The 18,300-nt window shown below is 42.5% G+C and overlaps 3 long non-coding RNA genes across 16 annotated transcripts; 1 reads left to right on the forward strand and 2 right to left on the reverse strand.

The window, feature by feature from the left end:
• The first annotated feature begins 852 nt into the window (after positions 1 to 852).
• LOC107280350 (uncharacterized) lies at positions 853 to 4,771 on the forward strand. 2 transcript variants are annotated; one of them, XR_003241370.2, is made up of 11 exons: positions 853 to 920; positions 1,568 to 1,739; positions 1,871 to 1,930; positions 2,180 to 2,254; positions 2,342 to 2,476; positions 2,581 to 2,708; positions 3,034 to 3,544; positions 3,699 to 3,801; positions 3,967 to 4,026; positions 4,112 to 4,271; positions 4,365 to 4,771. It is a non-coding gene; the product is annotated as an uncharacterized lncRNA (long non-coding RNA). The 2 variants fall into 2 exon arrangements; XR_003241372.2 differs by having other exon boundaries at positions 2,581 to 2,686.
• A 2,903-nt stretch (positions 4,772 to 7,674) lies between these two features.
• On the reverse strand, positions 7,675 to 9,073 carry LOC9269089 (uncharacterized). Its single transcript, XR_001544318.3, has 3 exons — positions 8,794 to 9,073; positions 8,571 to 8,672; positions 7,675 to 7,963 (listed from the first exon to the last, which is right to left on the reverse strand). It is a non-coding gene; the product is annotated as an uncharacterized lncRNA (long non-coding RNA).
• Positions 9,074 to 10,904: 1,831 nt separating this feature from the next.
• LOC4334740 (uncharacterized) lies at positions 10,905 to 17,799 on the reverse strand. 13 transcript variants are annotated; one of them, XR_010740195.1, is made up of 7 exons: positions 17,529 to 17,799; positions 17,300 to 17,401; positions 15,443 to 15,532; positions 14,366 to 14,618; positions 13,297 to 13,626; positions 11,700 to 12,971; positions 10,905 to 11,622 (listed from the first exon to the last, which is right to left on the reverse strand). It is a non-coding gene; the product is annotated as an uncharacterized lncRNA (long non-coding RNA). The 13 variants fall into 13 exon arrangements; XR_010740194.1 differs by lacking the exon at positions 17,529 to 17,799 and having other exon boundaries at positions 13,297 to 13,441; positions 13,519 to 13,626; positions 17,300 to 17,434; XR_001544320.3 differs by lacking the exon at positions 17,529 to 17,799 and having other exon boundaries at positions 13,297 to 13,441; positions 13,515 to 13,626; positions 17,300 to 17,434.
• Positions 17,800 to 18,300: the final 501 nt, after the last annotated feature.

Raw genomic sequence — 18,300 nt, forward strand, 5'->3', positions numbered from 1 at the left:
ACACGTGGCACTTCGCCGGCCTTTCTCCTTCCGCGGCAGCCGACCCGATCTCTCCCGTGAGACATGGAGAAGATGGGAAGCGAGGCCCATACGGCCCAACCCAATGGCCCATTATGGGCTTACTGGGAAGCCCATTTTAAAGCGTTCTTCTTCCTCTCCTCGGCCCGCGCGCGCTTCTCTTCCTCTCTGCTACCTCTTCCGGCCGAAAGCTAAGAAACCAAAAACGTACGCGGCGAGCTTCCAAGAAAGGCAAGAACACAAGAATCTGCGAAATATATGGATCAATTAAGTGAAAAGAAGGTGCCTGAAAATCTCCAAACTTAATTTCGATCGATTTTCATGGCCATTAGGAAAGTGAGGAAAAAAAAACACGGCCTAATAGGTACGGTACTCAGTCGGTTTCAGAATAAGTAAACATTATTTTTGGAACCTTTTTTTTTTTGCGGGGAAGAGCTGGGAATTACTATTGCTCAACCGACAAGTCCTTACAAACTAGCTGAGAAATAAGATTACATGTGTCGCCTACCCAAAGGAAAGAAAGCCTATCAGTGCGAGCTATGTCTGCTAAAGCATGGCTAATCTGGTTTTGAGATCTGTGGACCTTCCTGATGATGAAATCCCTCTCTCCATCAATCAACACTTTAATATGTCTAACAATGAAAGCAAGGGAAGAGCGGTCCGGTTCCTTGGTCTGCATCAACTGGGCCGCCGTCAAACAATCCGTCTCCACTTCAATAGGAAGCTCATCGTCCATTGCATCGCCAGGCTGATTCCTTCCACACATGCTAGAAGCTCCGATTCTAACGCATCGGAGCACCCTTATTTATATGTCTCTCGCCTCTCCCTTGACTTGAGGCGGAGGATCGAGGATTACTGGCATCGTCGTCTTCCTTCGTTCCCTCCACACAAGAGAAGACCAGGCAAGTCCTCTTAATTTACCTTCTTCATACCCTAACATACATATCTCAGTTTCTTCTACCGGCTCTCGGTGACCTCCTTTGGTCTGTGTCCTCCCTCCTGTTCGTTCGGCTGCCAATCCACATGGATTAAGTTAGTCTGAATAAGCTCGTTTCTTAGCTCAACTATGCATGGACTGCTACCCTCAAACTGTTTCACCCTCACCTATCCAAGTTTATTTTGTAGTACACAGCTAGCCTGTTTATTACTTATGTTTTCTCCAACCGTATGTACGTATGTACGTTAGGGTCAAGCAAGCACCATCAACCTTGACATAAAGCCACTAACGTCTCTTCTGTAGTACTCCCTATGCATTTTATTTTAATGTATGACGTCGTTGATTTTTCAACCAACGCTTGACCATTCATTTTATTCAAATTTTTTGTGCAAATATGAAAATATTTATGTCATGCTTAAAGAATATTTGATGACAAATCAAGTCACAATAAAATCAATGATAATTACATAATTTTTTTGAATGAGACGAATAATCAAATGTTAGACAAAAAGTCAACGACGTCATACATTAAAATATTAAAATATAGAGGTAGTAGTAATATATAACCTCTTATGAATTGGATTTACAATGTTACTTTTGATTCTGCTTCAGTTAACGAAAAGACGCGGAAAATTAAGAGGACGTCTGCTACGTACTCATCTCACAAGAAGCTACAATACTAAATATTTTGCTTCAGTCATGGAATACAGCAACATAGCTAAGAAGAGGGAGGGTGTTATTGTTAAGATCGTGACATGATACAAAGCCCCAGGAGTAGAGACAAGTAATAAGTCATTGACCTCAACTTCATTTGTTATCCTCTTTTCTGCCATATCTTCTTGTACATGCTACTATATTTGATGACTAACACCCGTGTTCTATGGCGTTTTAACTTATGTCTGGGCTCTAATCAAGATAATCTCAACCAACCACGAAATTTGTCTAAGAGCGTTGTCTCACTTGCTTTGTATGATGGTGAGTATGCTGCTATAGTTACCCAATTTATAATTTAACAACAATTAATATATTACCCCCAGTTATAAATTAATGCTTTAACTTGCTGTCTTGTGTAACAATTAATATATGCTTTGTAATGGAATCTGTTTTTAAGGTTCTTACTGGTGGTGTGAGAGATTAGCTTTTTATATTTGAACATTCTAGTTTTGAGTTAACTTATCATATTTAGTATTAATTGTATTTCATTGCCGACCACTCCTTGTGCAGCACCAGGACAAAGGTGTGGGAATGACTATCTAACCGAAAAGAATTATCCCAAGCCACCACTAAACATATTATATGGTGAGTTATTTGATGATATTCTACCAGTAAACACCTTTTTACAGTTCTGTTTTATCACTAACTATTCTACCATGCACCTTCTACCAGATGGCATGATTTTGGCTAATTCTTTTGAAGAGACTTTTGGCCATCTATATGGTCAAGGTTCCTGGTGTGAATTCACATCAGAAAGCTTTCCTAACAACATTCGTCGTAGTGTTGTTGCACTTACTTCATGGAGTGGTGATTTTACACTAATTAATGTTTTATTGATTGTACTATTTCATTTTTGTATATTTTGCAATCACTAATAAGATATAATAATCAACAGTATGCATGGTATGCAGGAGGGAGGAGGCATTTTGCCTGCACGGGTTTTTTTATTGAATGGACGAACGGATACAGAATTATTCTCACATCAGCGAGCTTGGTTAGAGAGTCTGATGATGGATGGTAGATTGCTAAAAACTTGGCTGTAGGTGCTAGAGCTCATCATAATTTTTATTCTCCTATACTTCCTCCGTCCCATAATATAAAGGATTTTGACTTTTTACTTGCACTGTTTGATCACTCGTCTTATTCATAAAAAAAATGTGCAAATATAAAAAACGAAAAGTTGTGCTTAAAATACTTTAGATAATAAAGTAAGTCACAAATAAAATAAATAATAATTCTAATTTTTTTAATAAGACGAATGGTAAATAAAACAAATAAAAAGTTAAAATCTTATATTATAGAACGGATGGAGTATATCGCTAGCTTCTCTTTCAATTCTCACACACTTTATCATTACTTTGCAGATACAGGTGTTGCTTCCAAACAGTACATGCGATGTAGGGTATTTACAACATTATAGCTTACACTACAATGTTGCTCTAGTCAGTACCCATCACAGTTGGAATGCTCCTCCAGTATGTACTCGGCTTGACCAGCACAATTGTACTCCCTCCGTCTCAAAAAAAGTCAAACCTTGGGTTTCCGTGTCCAACTTTAACTATCCGTCTTATATGAAATTTTTTTTATAATTCGTATTTTTATTATTGTTAGATGATAAAACATGATTAATATTTTATACATGACTTGTCTTTTTAATTTTTTTCGTAATTTTTTCAAATAAGATGAATGGTCAAATATTGGACACGAAAACCAGGGTTTGTCTTTTTTTTTTGGAACGGAGGGAGTAGTTGGGTAGCAGCTATAGGATATTTCTTCGATTCAGGCAAATTAATGTTTGAAAGTGGACATTTGGTTCCCTGGACCGGCACACTTGATTGCCGCTTCCTTTTACGTTCGTGTTGCAGAATCACTAAGGTACATATATACTGCTGGCTAGCTCTGTCAATTTTTAATTTCTCACCTATTTGATTTACATGGTGGAAATGAATATATTAGTTGCATGTAACTTATCCCATCTGTTTGTGATGACAAATGACAACTTAATTACTTGCCCATGTCATGTTGGCAGGGTGGGATTGGAGGGCCTCTTGTTGATTTGGACGGGAATGTTTTGGGCATGAACTTCTATGATAAGAAGATAGGAACCCCTTACTTGCGATGGCATGTGATTAGTAAGATTCTGGGACACTTAATAACAGAAGCAAGTAGATTCATTTCTCTTTTTTTTTGGTTATTCAAGTGCTGCTCATCTGAAGTCTTCATGTTTTTTTTTAAAAAAAAATACTTGGTTGTATGATTTGCTGTAAATTAAATATATTCAATGGTGTGTTTGGCAGCAGCTCTGCTGAAGTTGACTTCGGTAGTTACCCTAGAGGGGCCACTCCCATGCTACGCAGGTTAGTTTAATGATACATCACAAAACTAGTAAATTACGACGCCTCACAAAAAATTTCTTATCACGTTGCATATATTGAACTACAGGAGTATATCTACCTGGCTGGAATGGAGGTGACAATGCCAACCTAAACAGGGTTTTTGATCAGACTGCATGTACTTCAAAATATTGTTTCGTGCTTCCCCAATCTCCACCTGTTGCGCCTGACTGGACAATCGAAACAGGTAACAGTGTCACGCTAAACAGGTTAGTTTTATGATACAATTAATACTAGTGAGTATTACAAAATGTCTCCCAAAATTAATTTTGTAATCACATTGCATATACATTGAACTGTAGGTGGCCCGTGCCCCTGCCATATTGGCGTCAACCTGACGATATGGAGGAGGAAGAACCCCCACGTGGCTTTGAGGACATGTACACATACGTGGACGGAGTCAGATTGTGTAACTTTTAGAATCATCATGTCCTTGTTCTGCTCTGTTGAATTTCTTCCTCCTTCCGATGTGTTCGCTGGTGTGACTTGTGCCATGTCATTGAAGTTAATTATACAACTATGCCCGCTGTTAGTCCTGTAATATTATTACATATGCTGTGTGCACTTGTGTTTTAGACCATTCAGCTATAGTGGTGTTGGAACTTGGAAGGTATATGAGTATATAAGTAGCTTTTGTTAACTTTGGAGTACATAAATAGCGTGCCTATCTTGGATGTGTTAAAAAAAAACCCTAAAGTATTTTGCAGTACGGAAAGTGCTGAATTTTCAAGTTGGACATGTTTGAGTTTGAATTTGCTGTATATGTTGGGTGATTTTTTTTCTTAAAAATCACATGATTTTTTAACCTTGATAGTTTTGCCTTAGATTTTATTTTGGGGTAATTGCATATTTGCCACTGCCGGAACGGTGAATTTACCATTATAAAAACTATAATTGCACATTTACCATAAAAACAGTCAGAACTTAGCATACCTACCATTAGACTCACAGTTTGAACCAACACGGTTAGCAATGTGTATTTTAACTAAAATAGGACAATAGTACCCCTTCCAACGAAATCGCAGAAGTCAATCAAAAATACGCGATCAAAACTGGTCGCGAGACTGTGTGGCACTTCGCCGGCCATTCTCCTTCCGCGGCAGCCGCTCTCTCCCGTGAGCCATGGAGAAGACGGGAAACGAGGCCCATAAGGCCCAACCCAATGGCTTATTATGGGCTTACTGGGAAGCCCATTTTAAAGCGTTCTTCTTCTTCTCCCCGCGCGCGCTTCCCTTCGTCTCCACCCGAAAGCCAAGAAACCAAGAACGCAAGAAATCAAGAACCTGCGACATGGATCAAGAATTCCATTTCGACCCTTTCACCGGCGGCGACTTCGACTACCCCGACGGCGAGTCTTTCTCCGGCGGTGCCGCAAGCGGCGGGTTTGACTACCCCGGATCCTGCGGCCGCTCTTCTTCCGCCGGCGAGGAACTTCACGGCCATCCATACCGCGACGGCTATTCTTTCTCCGGCGGCGCCGCAAGCGACGAATGCCACTTCTTGGGCAGGAGCGGCTTCCCTTCTTCAGGCGGTGAGCGACTTCTCGTTCACCGGCATCCAGACCGCTACCGCTGCGGCGAGCCTTTCTCCGGCGGTTACGCAAGAGGCCACGGCGACTTGTTGGGATGGAGCAGCTGCCATTCTTCCTGCAGCCAACTTCTGCAAGACCCTGCAACCATCGTCATCGTCATCAATGACGGTGCTCATGCCCATGGCGGCGGATTAGCACAGGCTGGGCAAGCCTCCTCCATGAGCGTTCCATTGGTACGGCTACTTCTCCTGCTTCTGATCAACGTTCTGTGCTGCTTCTGATCTCGTTCATGGCGGATTGCCGCATTTTTTTTCCCGATCATGATGTTCTACATTTGCATAACATTTTTGTGCACGATAACTCTCTTCTTCTAATCAATATTACTCCATTTGGTCTAATTAAATATGCCTAATCATGCTGTTCGATTTACTTAATTAAGGAGCTGATAAGAAAACTCGGTCTTTGTCTGTTGAAATAAGAGTAAACTGGCATACGTTGTGTTGCGTGTATGGGTACAAATGTTTAAAAAGACATCGTAGTTATCAGTGTTAACTGGGAAACATACATACATATACATATTAGTATTTTAACAAGTTTCAAATATGAATCATTTTGTGATATGGGTAGCATTGTGGTTAATTATGAATCATGCTGAATATATAATGTTATTCTTATTTTGTAAATGTTACTTAATCTAAATTATGATAATGGGACAGGTAAAATCAAAACAAGGAACATCACTGGTGCCACAGCTCAAGCTTGGTCCATCAGCTGCCCCAAACTTATTACACTGGCTCATGGAGCACATCTTATGGGATGCATTAGAATTCTCCATCAGTTGGACCACACTACGACGGCATCAACCAAAACTCCCGAGTGAATGGAGTTGGTGGATGGCAATGGGTTCACCGTTCATTCAGATAGATGGTTAGTTACTGTCCATATCCTCTAATTTAGAAATTTTGATGAACTGCTGAACAAAACAAACGTGTGTTGATTCTACTGATCTTGTTACAGGAATATGCTCTATAGCTGCCAGTTTTATGTGTGTGGAAGCACAACATAGGCTAGCCTTTGAGATCCTACATGGAATTGGTAGGTTCCCCTTAAAAGCAAAGAGACTCAAGGGTGTAAAGAAGAAATGCATAAACAAAAAGGTGTGGAGCCCTGCAGACGGAGCATTTGTAGAGGATGTGCTGAAGGTGGTGGCGAAGGGAAGGGGAGTGGAGACAATACAGGGTATCTTCTTACCAATAAATGGATATCATATGTACAAAAATGTCCAGAAAGACGTCAGTCATGAGGCAGCAGTGCGTCTCTTACTCGCCCATGGTCCACTGCTGGCAACATTGTGGGTGAATGACGAGTACATGATCTGCACAACAAAGAATGATCTTGTCTACCGTGGGAGCAGCAACAGTGAAAAGGATCCCAATCATACGGTGGTCTGCTTCGCTTATCGGTTTGTTGGCGAGGAATTACACCTCAGGGTCCTCGACGACCATACCGAAGATGGGCCAGTGAGATGGGTATTGTACGAGTGCATAGATGAAATCCACCTGTTGACACTAAAGGAACCTTTGACCAAAGAACTCATCGACAGATACAGAAAGAAGGGACAGACTGAGAGCTTCTTGTCAAACTCTGCAAACAAAGTAAAGGCCATGCTGATTCGAAGACTAATGACTAAGTACTCAGAATTAGAGAGCAGTCAGGGATCTAGCAGTTGTGGTAGGCAGAGTTGGGAAAAATAGTCAAACTTGTTCAGGTATACACATTGAACAACAGATCAAGGAGCTCCATGGCTAGGCCCGGAGGTTGAGGCTTTGTTGTATTGAACTCGGAAGCAAAGTACATGAGTTACATTGCCTCAAGAGTAGTTCTGACAGCCACGGTTATGCACTTATTCACTTCAAACATAATATAGTGAACTTAACAAGTTTTCAGATATTAGCACACAAACTATTTGAACTAATGTGACCTCTGCTCAGCCTCTGTTATACACAACCACAGAAAAAAGGATTTCTATAAAAAGAACCTTTAAAAAAATGGCACTGTAATGAAACTGTAGCAATTAATCATGGTGCAAGCAGATTTATTGCTTTCCCATCACTTAATTCAGAAACACTTGCTATTCTGAACATATTACAGTATATAATAACATAACTATTTGTATGCTCTATAGGTTGATTTTCCATCTTGGTGGTATTTATATATATTGAAAGAAAACAGCATCTGTTTATTGTACACGCAACATAATCGATTTAATGTGACACGCACTTCTTGTTGCAGCAAGATCATCCTTCCTACCTTCCAATTATATCACCAATCCAGGTAGTTAGGTACTGTCTTTAACTCTTTATAACTAATCTGAAAATTCAAAAAACAGGTCAAGTGTTTTTTAAATCACCACCAGAAGCAAAAGATATGTTATATGTTCAATCAGAACAGGGCAACAGCTATTAACATTACAATCCATCATACTATTCTAGTTACAGCAATCAATTGGTGAATATGAGGACAAAGGATTCAGACAATCCCATCACAGATGAAAGGGAAAGAGTGGAAAGGAACCTTCAGGTGCAATATTATTCAGAAAATAAAAAAGTATTTTTATTGGAGGAAAGCAACCAACAGCATATAAAGGGAACTATAAGGTTGAAAATCCTATGCAGCCCATGGATGTTAAACTGTCGTGCATATACTTGCAGTTAAATATGGCGCTAGGGATCGTTCACATATTAGAACATGCATATTTGTAGCCATATATGTATGTGCACATCCTGGTTAATCATTCTGGTATTAGACCAAAAAAGAAGAAGAGAGAAACTGCGCTGAGGTTGAGCATCCGAGGTTTTTTTTGGTCTGGACAAGAGTTGGTACTGACTCAATGAATGTACAAGTGTACAAAGTATCATCAATATGCCAATATGAAACAAATACCACGCAAAGATTATGTGATTTCGCAGCTTGATACCTTGAGTGATGTGAGCATGGATGGATTGAGCGTTTGGCCATTTGCCACTCTCTCAATGCGTGAGCTTCCAACAATCACTCCAACGGCCCAGGGGCTGCAGATCTTCACAACATCACACCCAGCAAATTGCGACAAAGTGTTTCTATTAGTGTAATGCTTAAAATTGGAATGCTGGAAAAAAACGAGGAAAAAATAATCAATGAATAGGAATCATGGATCAAACCGGAACAAGAACTGAAGCGTGAATCGACGTTTCGCCCTCCCTCCGAGTCACCGCTGTCCCGCCTGACTCCCCACGCCGGATCTGACCGGCCGACGGCTACCACCTGAGCCAGATCTGTGCAGGCAACGTCGGCCCTCGCGCGAAACCTGGCTGCCAAGCCTTTCTCTCTATAAGACCTGGCCGGCCGACGACCGGGAACCGCTGCGCTTTCCGCCGCCGCCGCCGCCGCCGGAGCTCGTGGTCGGCCTCTCGAGCTCATCGTGTGAGGCGAACAGTGTGCGAGGTGAGCAAGTGAGCCGCACGGCCCATTATGACCAATGGCCCAACAGATAGTGGGCCAAGAAGGTGGCTATCAGAACAGCCCAAATACGGCAGAAGGAAATCCGCTTCTCTTTTTTTTTTTTTTGAGAAGTCGGAAATCCGCTATAGGTACGGTTTTCCTAGTACGTCTCGGATTGGTTTCGCAATCGCATTGTCCGTCCGGTCCCTATATATTCAGTAGATCCACGGCATCGAAAGCGTACTAGACCATTAGTAGCTTGTTTGTCGATCAATGGGTTCTCTTGTGTCTCGGTTGATGGCGACTTGTGTACAAGAGGAAAAAGAACTAGAGGAGAAAGAAGAAGAAGAAGTAGAAGAAGAAGACGAAAATGAAGAAGAAGAAGAGGAGGAGGAGGAGGATCCTCAGCCTTATGTGCCTAGCCGCCCGCTTCCATCCGAAGAGTAAGTACACTAGTACGACTGATTTGATTATATCGGGGTATGTATCCCTAAACTGTTAAAAAAAATTGTATTTGACGGCAAATCCCCGTGCATTAATTTACAGGGTGCGCGACGGCTATTCCATTCGCGAGGCCCACGCCGCTCTTGACTACTACAATGCCAATCATACGGTAATTAAGTGTATATGAATTTACTACTAGTATTTAATGTTTATGAATCACTTGCTTAATTATATAGATGAAAAGTGAATTGATATATTATTGATCTTTCGCTACGTAATTATTTAGATGTGTGTCTGATCGATATGATTTATTTTATAATTAATTTCAGGGAGCGGAGTATGAACTCGTCAAGCCATTGATGGCGGCCTGCGTTTTCTTCAAGCGTCGCATGTGGTACCACGTTAGCTTGTTGGCGCGCAGGAAGGATCAGACCACTGCACCACCCATCGAATACTTCTTCGCCGAGCTACGCGAGGGCGCATCCGACTCCTTCATCGTTGAAGCATGCACCATGATCGGTAAGCTTTCCGTGTGTTAATTTCTTTCTAATAACAATGCTTAATAATTTGATGAATGTCTCCATCAATCAATGTGTCTAAGAAAATCGGCCAATCATCCTAAATTCCTAATTCAGCTTAATTGATATGTTTTCTCTCTGTCAGAAAATCCGCAAAGCTGCTCCGGGAACAAGTGTTCACTTTGCCCTACTCGCTATGAGATCGTGCACCCTAGCGAAGAGGAGCTTTTGTGTGGAAAGGAAGGAGATGTCAAGGACTTTCTGCGGTTGAGGAATTTGTCCCCGTTGCCGTTCACATGCCCCGTCACAGTGCCTGAAATTGAAATTGTGGTTGAAAAATAGTAACTACTAGCAAATTAGCAACTGCTCGCAAACATTCTTAGCGACCTGTTTATTTGCACATCTGACAGCTGGACACGATCGATACATAGATCGGTGTATCATGAGGGTGCCCCGGCTTTGTGGTTAATCTCGGGCATGTAGTGGCCTCTATGATGCCCTTTGTAATATTAAAACTTATTTTTTCTCTCCTCATAAGCTATTAACACGTCAGGCAAAGTTCTTTGATATCTTTTCAAAAAGGAATATATCAATTCAAATTCAGGTATCATCAAACAAATTCTAATCGTAGCTGTGCTTAGGTGTGCCCCTCTTCTTAGTAACAATTCCTCTTTTTATTTTAGCTTTAAGATACAAGTGAGACGATCCATTAATCCACCTACAGATTGAATAAATGGATTTGCGGGTCCACCCACTTACTCCCTTATTTGCCCATCTGTTTTGGGTACGTGTCTGCTCTCCTTAAAACTTATTTCTTGTCATGCTCTAAAAATCTTTAATAACCCACAAGTCAGTACAACTGTTTACAGTGCATAAGAACAGCTCGCAGGCATTCGAAAGTTAAAACTTAAAAATGTTGTGACAACTCGGCGATTACTCACAGAAATCTCAACATATGAGCTAGTACTAGAAAACAATCCATGGGCGATTGCTAATCAGGTAGTGTATATCGAAAAATATATATGATTCGTTATACGTGTTTTGATATAATCAATGCTCTAAATCTCCGGAGATTTAGAACACTGGATATAATACAGTACAAATGAATTGCACCAATGATGAATTAGTAGAGTACAGAACCCCTACATGAATCTTGCAGCCGCTCACGTGTGTCGGGCGGCGGCGCAGATGCCAGATAAAGGGATGCCTGAACTCGCCATCCGTCCCCCTCTGGCTCAATTGCTGGTGCGTATGGCGGTGAGCCCGGCCGGCGTGTGCGTCCTCCCAATGGTCGACGCCTCGACGGGTAGCCTAGCCGCTGCACCTCAAGCTAGCTGATCCTCTTGCTCGGCAGAGGCAGACGTGGAGGAACACGCTGACCCCGGAGCGACGCACGCAGCGATGATCATCGATCAAGTGCTAGCTAGCTGATCCTCGTCGGCGGCCACGCTTCGCCGTCGTTTCCTTGAGGCTGTGCTGGTGGTCGCGGGAAGCCATGCGGCGGATTCCCATCTCGATCGGAGCCTCCAACTCCAAGTTCCAACACCTGGATCGAAGCCAGCCGCCGACGCAGAGACGCAGTCCTGGCTGGAGGAGATAACGAGAGAGGAGGTCAGAGAGAGAGAGGAGAATAAATAGCTTTGATGTAAAAAGGTGGGACCCACATGTAAGTCGTAGGTCGAGATGTATACACGAATCAAGGAACATAATCAAACGGTGGGGAAGCACTTCTTCTCACGAATCTCCAAGCATCCCAACCCTGTTTAAAGCTGCTTGTTTCCCTCCTCTTCTTCTTCTTCCTCCTTCCGCCCCTTCCTCCTCGTCTCTGTTTTCTCCATCCTCCCGTCAACCTCCGCCTCGTCTCGTCACCTCCCAGGATCGGAGGATCCCCACCTCGGCAATCGAGAAAGAACACGACGGTGAAGCAGGCACCTCCGTTCCAGCCCATCGCGCCACCGGCGTTGAGTTCTTGCCCCCGCCTGCATCTTCCCGTCAACCTCCGCCTCGTCGCCTCCCAGGGCCAGGATCCCACCTCCGGAACCAAGAAAGGGCACGAGGGTGAGGCGGGCGCCACCGGCGTTGAGGTATTGTTGCTGCTCGTCTCCCGCCGGCGAACCTTGTGACGATTCCCCGGCCGGTGAATTCAAGAAGCCAAGAACTTGACCAAGAAACACCTGATGCGATGGACCGGGTTCACGGCAAGGATGGCGCAGAGGAAGCTCCCGCTGGCGCTTCACATCATTCCTCCTGCTACTGCTCCTTCTCCTCCTCGTCTCCGACTTCTAGCGACGATCGTCCAGGCGTGAGAGCCATCCCCTGCTCCAGCCATCATGACGAGAGAGAAATTGCAGAAGCAGACTGCTGCGCTGGGGCCGGCGCCGGTGTACATCTCTCCGGCTGCTCGTCTTCGCCGGAAAACGCTCTTGCCCACGGCTACATTAGCTGGAAGCTTGACTTTCCTCCCGTCCTCATCCTTGTGGCCTCCTGCCCCAGCGATCATGTTGGGTTTTCCGGCGAGCAGCCCATCCAGGGAGCAAGAATACAAGTAGCCCCGAGAGACACGGCAAGCTGTGCCATTTCCTCTGGCGAAGACCATCCCAGCTTCATCATGACAGTCATCAGCGAGTCTGCTGAGTTCCAATCTGGCCATCCCAGACGAGAGGTAATTCCCTAACCCTTGTCAGAATAATCTCTTAAAAAGCCATCCCAGAAACCATCATGTTGCCTTGCAAATATAAGTTAGAAGAAATATGAATAGCGTCACTATTTCTGAGAAGAAAATGTATACTGACCTCTTAGGAAGTACTATCATGTCTCTGAATAATAATTCGTTGATTATGTATAGCACCCCAAAATCCAATTGCCTTAGCCATTACTTTCCATGTTTATTTCCCACTGTGAATAAACCATATCACAATCGATGCATTGCGTTTATCCTTGAATATTTTATGAAATAAAAACGAACATCAAATTAGGACGCTAAATTATGTGCCAATGATAACTAATTTACTGAAACAAATGGATATTGCAGGATTTGGAAAGGAATTTATATTCAGAAAATGATGAACTGTTCGACTCAATTTGCAATAGACTATAGTATGACATAAAGAATGGGCGTGAAAATCAATAATTAGCAGACTGTATACAGTGATACAGATTAGTTCATAGGCACTGAAAGTTGGTATGCCTTTTAACTAACCTGTATCACTGCATGTACTGGTACAACAAAGATTAGCCAGACCAAAGAAATAGATAAAATACCTGTGTGGATTCCAGATGCGATGATAAGGGATGGATCTTCATATGTGCAAATAATTTTGCCAGATTCTATATCAAAATTACTCCTTTATCAGCAAAGAGCCTCATGTGGTGTCTTGGACATATCATGAAAAATGTGCATGCCACTCTATTCCAAAAAAAAAAAAAACTGCAAATTAGAGCTACCATCGAGTCAAATGCAATCCAGAGATGCATTTTACCTACACCTGGCTTGAGCACCACCAATAACTAAGCACTTAATCAGTTAATCCGGATCAGAAGCACTGCACCGTCAAGAATTTGATGCATTACAGCCTTCTTTTAGAATTTCCTCTGCAGGCACAATAGTTAAAAGTTTTTGTTACCATACTGAAGAAACATGTTGCAAAAAGTTTTTTTCACCACTATGATGCCATTTTGTGATATGTGTAGCATTGTGGTTATTTATAAATCATGCTAAATCTACAATGATATTCTTACTTTGTAAATCTTACTTAATCTAAATTATGGTAATGGGACAGGTAAAAGCAAAACAAGGAACGCCACAGCTCAAGCTTGGTTTTAATGATTGTGATGAAAATTTAGCTGCCCCAAACTTATTACACTTGCTCATGGACAACATCCTAAGGGATGTATTGGAATTCTCCATCAGTTGGGTCACACTACGACGGTATCAACCAAAACTTCCGAGTGAATGGAGTTGGTGGATGGCAATGGGTTCACTGTTCATTCAGATAGATGGTTGGTTACTGTCCATATCCTCTCATTAAAAAATTTTGATAACCGCTGAACAAAACAAATGTATGTTGACTCTATTGGTTACTGATCTTGTTACAGGAATATGCTCTATAGCTGCCAGTGTTATGTGTGTGGAAGCACAACATAGGCTAGCCTTTGAGATCCTACATGGAATTGGTAGGTTCCCCTTAAAAGCAAAGAGACTCAAGGGTGTAAAGAAGAAATGCATAAACAAAAAAGGTGTGGAGCCCTGCAGACGGAGCATTTGTAGAGGATGTGCTGAAGGTGGTGGCGAAGGGAAGGGGAGTGGAGACAATACAGGGTATCTTCTTACCAATAAATGGATATCATATGTACAAAAATGTCCAGAAAGACGTCAGTCATGAGGCAGCAGGTGCTTCTCTTACTTGCCCATGGTCCACTGCTGGCAACATTGTGGGTGAATGACGAGTACATGATCTGCACAACAAAGAATGATCTTGTCTACCGTGGGAGCAGCAACAGGGAAAAGGATCCCAATCATACGGTGGTCTGCTTCGCTTATCGGTTTGTTGGCGAGGAATTACGAGTGCATAGATGAAATCCACCTGTTGACACTAAAGGAACCTTTAACCAAAGAACTCATCGACAGATACAGAAAGAAGGGACAGACTGAGAGCTTCTTGTCAAACTCTGCAAACAAAGTAAAGGCCATGCTGATTCGAAGACTAATGACTAAGTACTCAGAATTAGAGAGCAGTCAGGGATCTAGCAGTTGTGGTAGGCAGAGTTGGGAAAAATAGTCAAACTTGTTCAGGTATACACATTGAACAACGGATCTTGTATTGAACTCGGAAGCAAAGTACATGAGTTACATTGCCTCAAGAGTAGTTCTGAAAGCCACGGTTATGCACTTATTTGTCGTTCAGTCTCTTCCAGATGAAACTTAGTTTTATTATTATTATTTCTTTTGTGTTGTTTCCACGATCAAGTTGTTCTGCTTCTTTTTATTCTCTGGACTCTTTATAGATTTCTCCTTTACCCATATGCTGGACCATTCACTTCAAACATAATATAGTGAACTTAACAAGTTTTCAGATATTAGCACACAAACTATTTGAACTAACGTGACCTCTGCTCAGCCTCTGTTATACACAACCACAGAAAAAAGGATTTCTATAAAAAGAACCTTTAAAAAAAATGGCTCTGTAATGAAACTGTAGCAACTAATCATGGTGCAAGCAGATTTATTGCTTTCCCATCACTTAATTCAGAAACACTTGCTATTCTGAACATATTACAGTATATAACAACATAACTATTTGTATGTTCTATAGGTTGATTTTCCATCTTGGTGGTATTTATATATATTGAAAGAAAACACCATATGTTTATAGTACACGCAACATAATCGATTTAATGTGATACGCACCTCTTGTTGCAGCAAGATCATCCTTCCTACCTTCCAATTATATCACCAATCCAGGTAGTTAGGTACTGTCTTTAACTCTTTATAACTAATCTGAAAATTCAAAAATCAGGTCAAGTGTTTTTTTAAATCACCACCAGAAGCAAAAGATATGTTATATGTTCAATCAGAACAGGGCAACAGCTATTAACATTACAATCCATCATACTATTCTAGTTACAGCAATCAATTGGTGAATATGAGGACAAAGGATTCAGACAATCCCATCACAGATGAAAGGGAAAGAGTGGGAAGGAACCTTCAGGTGCAATATTATTCAGAAAATAAAAATGTACTTTTATTGGAGGAAAGCAACCAACAGCATATAAAGGGAACTATAAGGTTGAAAATCCTATGCAGCCCATGGATGTTAAACTGTCGTGCATATACTTTTTTTGCCGGGTTGGCCGAAAGTTCGGTCGACCAATTTCATTAAGATTGGGAGAAAGGATCATTACAATAGAAGCTTACAACGACGAAATGATTGGGGAAAAAACCCCAACCATGTAAGCTATAGTTGTATGCTACAGGGATTACAAATTAATCATTATCGCCATTACAAGTGGTGAAAATTCCTGCCGACTTCCAAATGAGGATCTCCTCCTTGATGTCGCTCACTAGCTGCTCTGTGCTTCAAAATTTCTGCTCGAACACTCGCGCATTACGCTCCTTCCACAGGAACCAGCAGGTTAGTGCGAAGACGCCGTCGAAAATGTCCCTATAGCCCGTCCAAAAATTCAGTCTCGCCGCCATCCACCATTCAGTTAGGCTTGTATCGTTGATTGTTGGTGGCGCAAAGCCGATGCCAATCCATCTTTGCATCAAAGTCCAGACTCTCCTGGATAAATCGCAGGTTAGGAAAAGATGCAAACAGCTCTCCTCCTCTCGCTGACATAAGTGGCAAGAATCGTCGTGCAACCACCCTCTCTTCTCAAGATTATCAGCTGTTAAACAACGACCTTTGGCCGCCAGCCACAGGAAGAATCACACCCAGGAGGGAGCCTTGATATGCCAGATAAGTTCACTGAATGGGCAGATCTTCCTTGCCATGTAGAAGAGCTCATATGCCGAAGAGGCTGAGAGCTGGCCATCGGCAGAGAACTTCCACCGAATGGTATCATCTTCCCGATTGAGAACCACCTCCTGAATCTCGTCCCATAGCTGAAAGAACTGCGCTATAGCTTCATTTGAGAGTGCACCTCGCAGGTCTCGCACCCATCTATTGTTGCTCAGCGCCTGAGATATTGTAATTTGGGACCGGCCCACATAAGTGTAAAGGGTCGGCCATCTCCAAGAAATGCTGTGTCCATTCAACCAGTTTGCTGTCCAGAATTTTGTGTCTTTGCCATTGCCAACACAAAACTCGGCGGCAGAACTGAAAATTCGCTCCACATCTAATCCCAGGCGATATCCTGCCATGGCCCAAGGACGGTTTTTCTGTTCTATACTTTTGACTAGCCACTTGAGTCTCAGCGCCTGTCCAAAAGCATCCAGGTTTCACTTGAGTCCCCAGTCCTCCATTTGTCACCGGCACACAAACATTTTTCCAGGCCACGAGAATATATATATATAGTTAATTTAAACATGCATATTTGTAGCCATATATATATGTGCACATCCTGGTTAATCATTCTGGTATTAGAACAAAAAAAAAAGAAGAGAGAAACTGCGCTGAGGTTTGAGCATCGGAGGGTTTTTTTTTTTTTGGTCTGGACAAGAGTTTGTACTGACTCAATGAATGTACAAGTGTACAAAGTATCATCAATATGGCAATATGAAACAAATACTACGCAAAGATTATGTGATTTCGCAGCTTGATACCTTGAGTGATGTGAGCATGGATGGATTGAGCGTTTGGCCATTTGCCACTCTCTCAATGCGTGACCTTCCAACAATCACTCCAACGGCCCAGGGGCTGCAGATCTTCAGTTCTTCACACCATCACACCCAGCAAACTGCGACAAAATGTTTCTATTAGTAATGCTTAAAATTGGAATGCTGGAAAAAAACGAGGAAAAAATAATCAATGAATAGGAATAATGGATCAAACCGGAACAAGAACTGAAGCGTGAATCGACGTTTCGCCCTCCCTCCGAGTCACCGCCGTCCCGCCTGACTCCCCACGCCTGATCTGACCGGCCGACGGCTACCACCTGAGCCAGATCTGTGCAGGAAACGTCGGCCCCCGCGCGAAACCTGGCTGCCAAGCCTTTCTCTCTATAAGACCTGGCCGGCCGACGACCGGGAACCGCTGCGCTTTCCGCCGCCGCCGGAGCTCGTGGTCGGCCTCTCGAGCTCATCGTGTGAGGCGAACAGTGTGCGAGGTGAGCAAGTGAGCCGCACGGCCCATTATGACCAATGGCCCAACAGATAGTGGGCCAAGAAGGTGACTATCAGAACAGCCCAAATACGGCAGAAGGAAATCCGCTTCTTCATCATGATACTTAACGCCTGTTCACTTTGATGTCATTTTTAACCTTATCAAGTTTTGGTAAAGTTGCAAAAAAAAGTGTCTATATTTAGTTTGCTGCCAAATTTTGGTAACTATATAAGAAATCCTGCCAGAATTTTAGCAAGTTACCAAAATTTTGACAACTATGCCAAAATTTGGTAAGGTTTTTTTTGGCATCAAAGTGAACAGGCCCTTACTTTTCATCAAGTCCACTTTGCGTCCCCCAACTTTACGTCGAATCTATAAGTACTAGAAATCTCTATCCCTCAAGTGTTCAAAACCGTATAAAATAGGTCATGCAAGTATGCATGAGTAGTTTCGCTGACGTGGCATCCTAGTCAACAAGGAGAGAATTAAAATAATGTGGAAC

Source organism: Oryza sativa, chromosome 3, assembly GCF_034140825.1.
Source record: "Oryza sativa Japonica Group chromosome 3, ASM3414082v1".
NCBI classification, from domain to species: domain Eukaryota; kingdom Viridiplantae; phylum Streptophyta; class Magnoliopsida; order Poales; family Poaceae; genus Oryza; species Oryza sativa.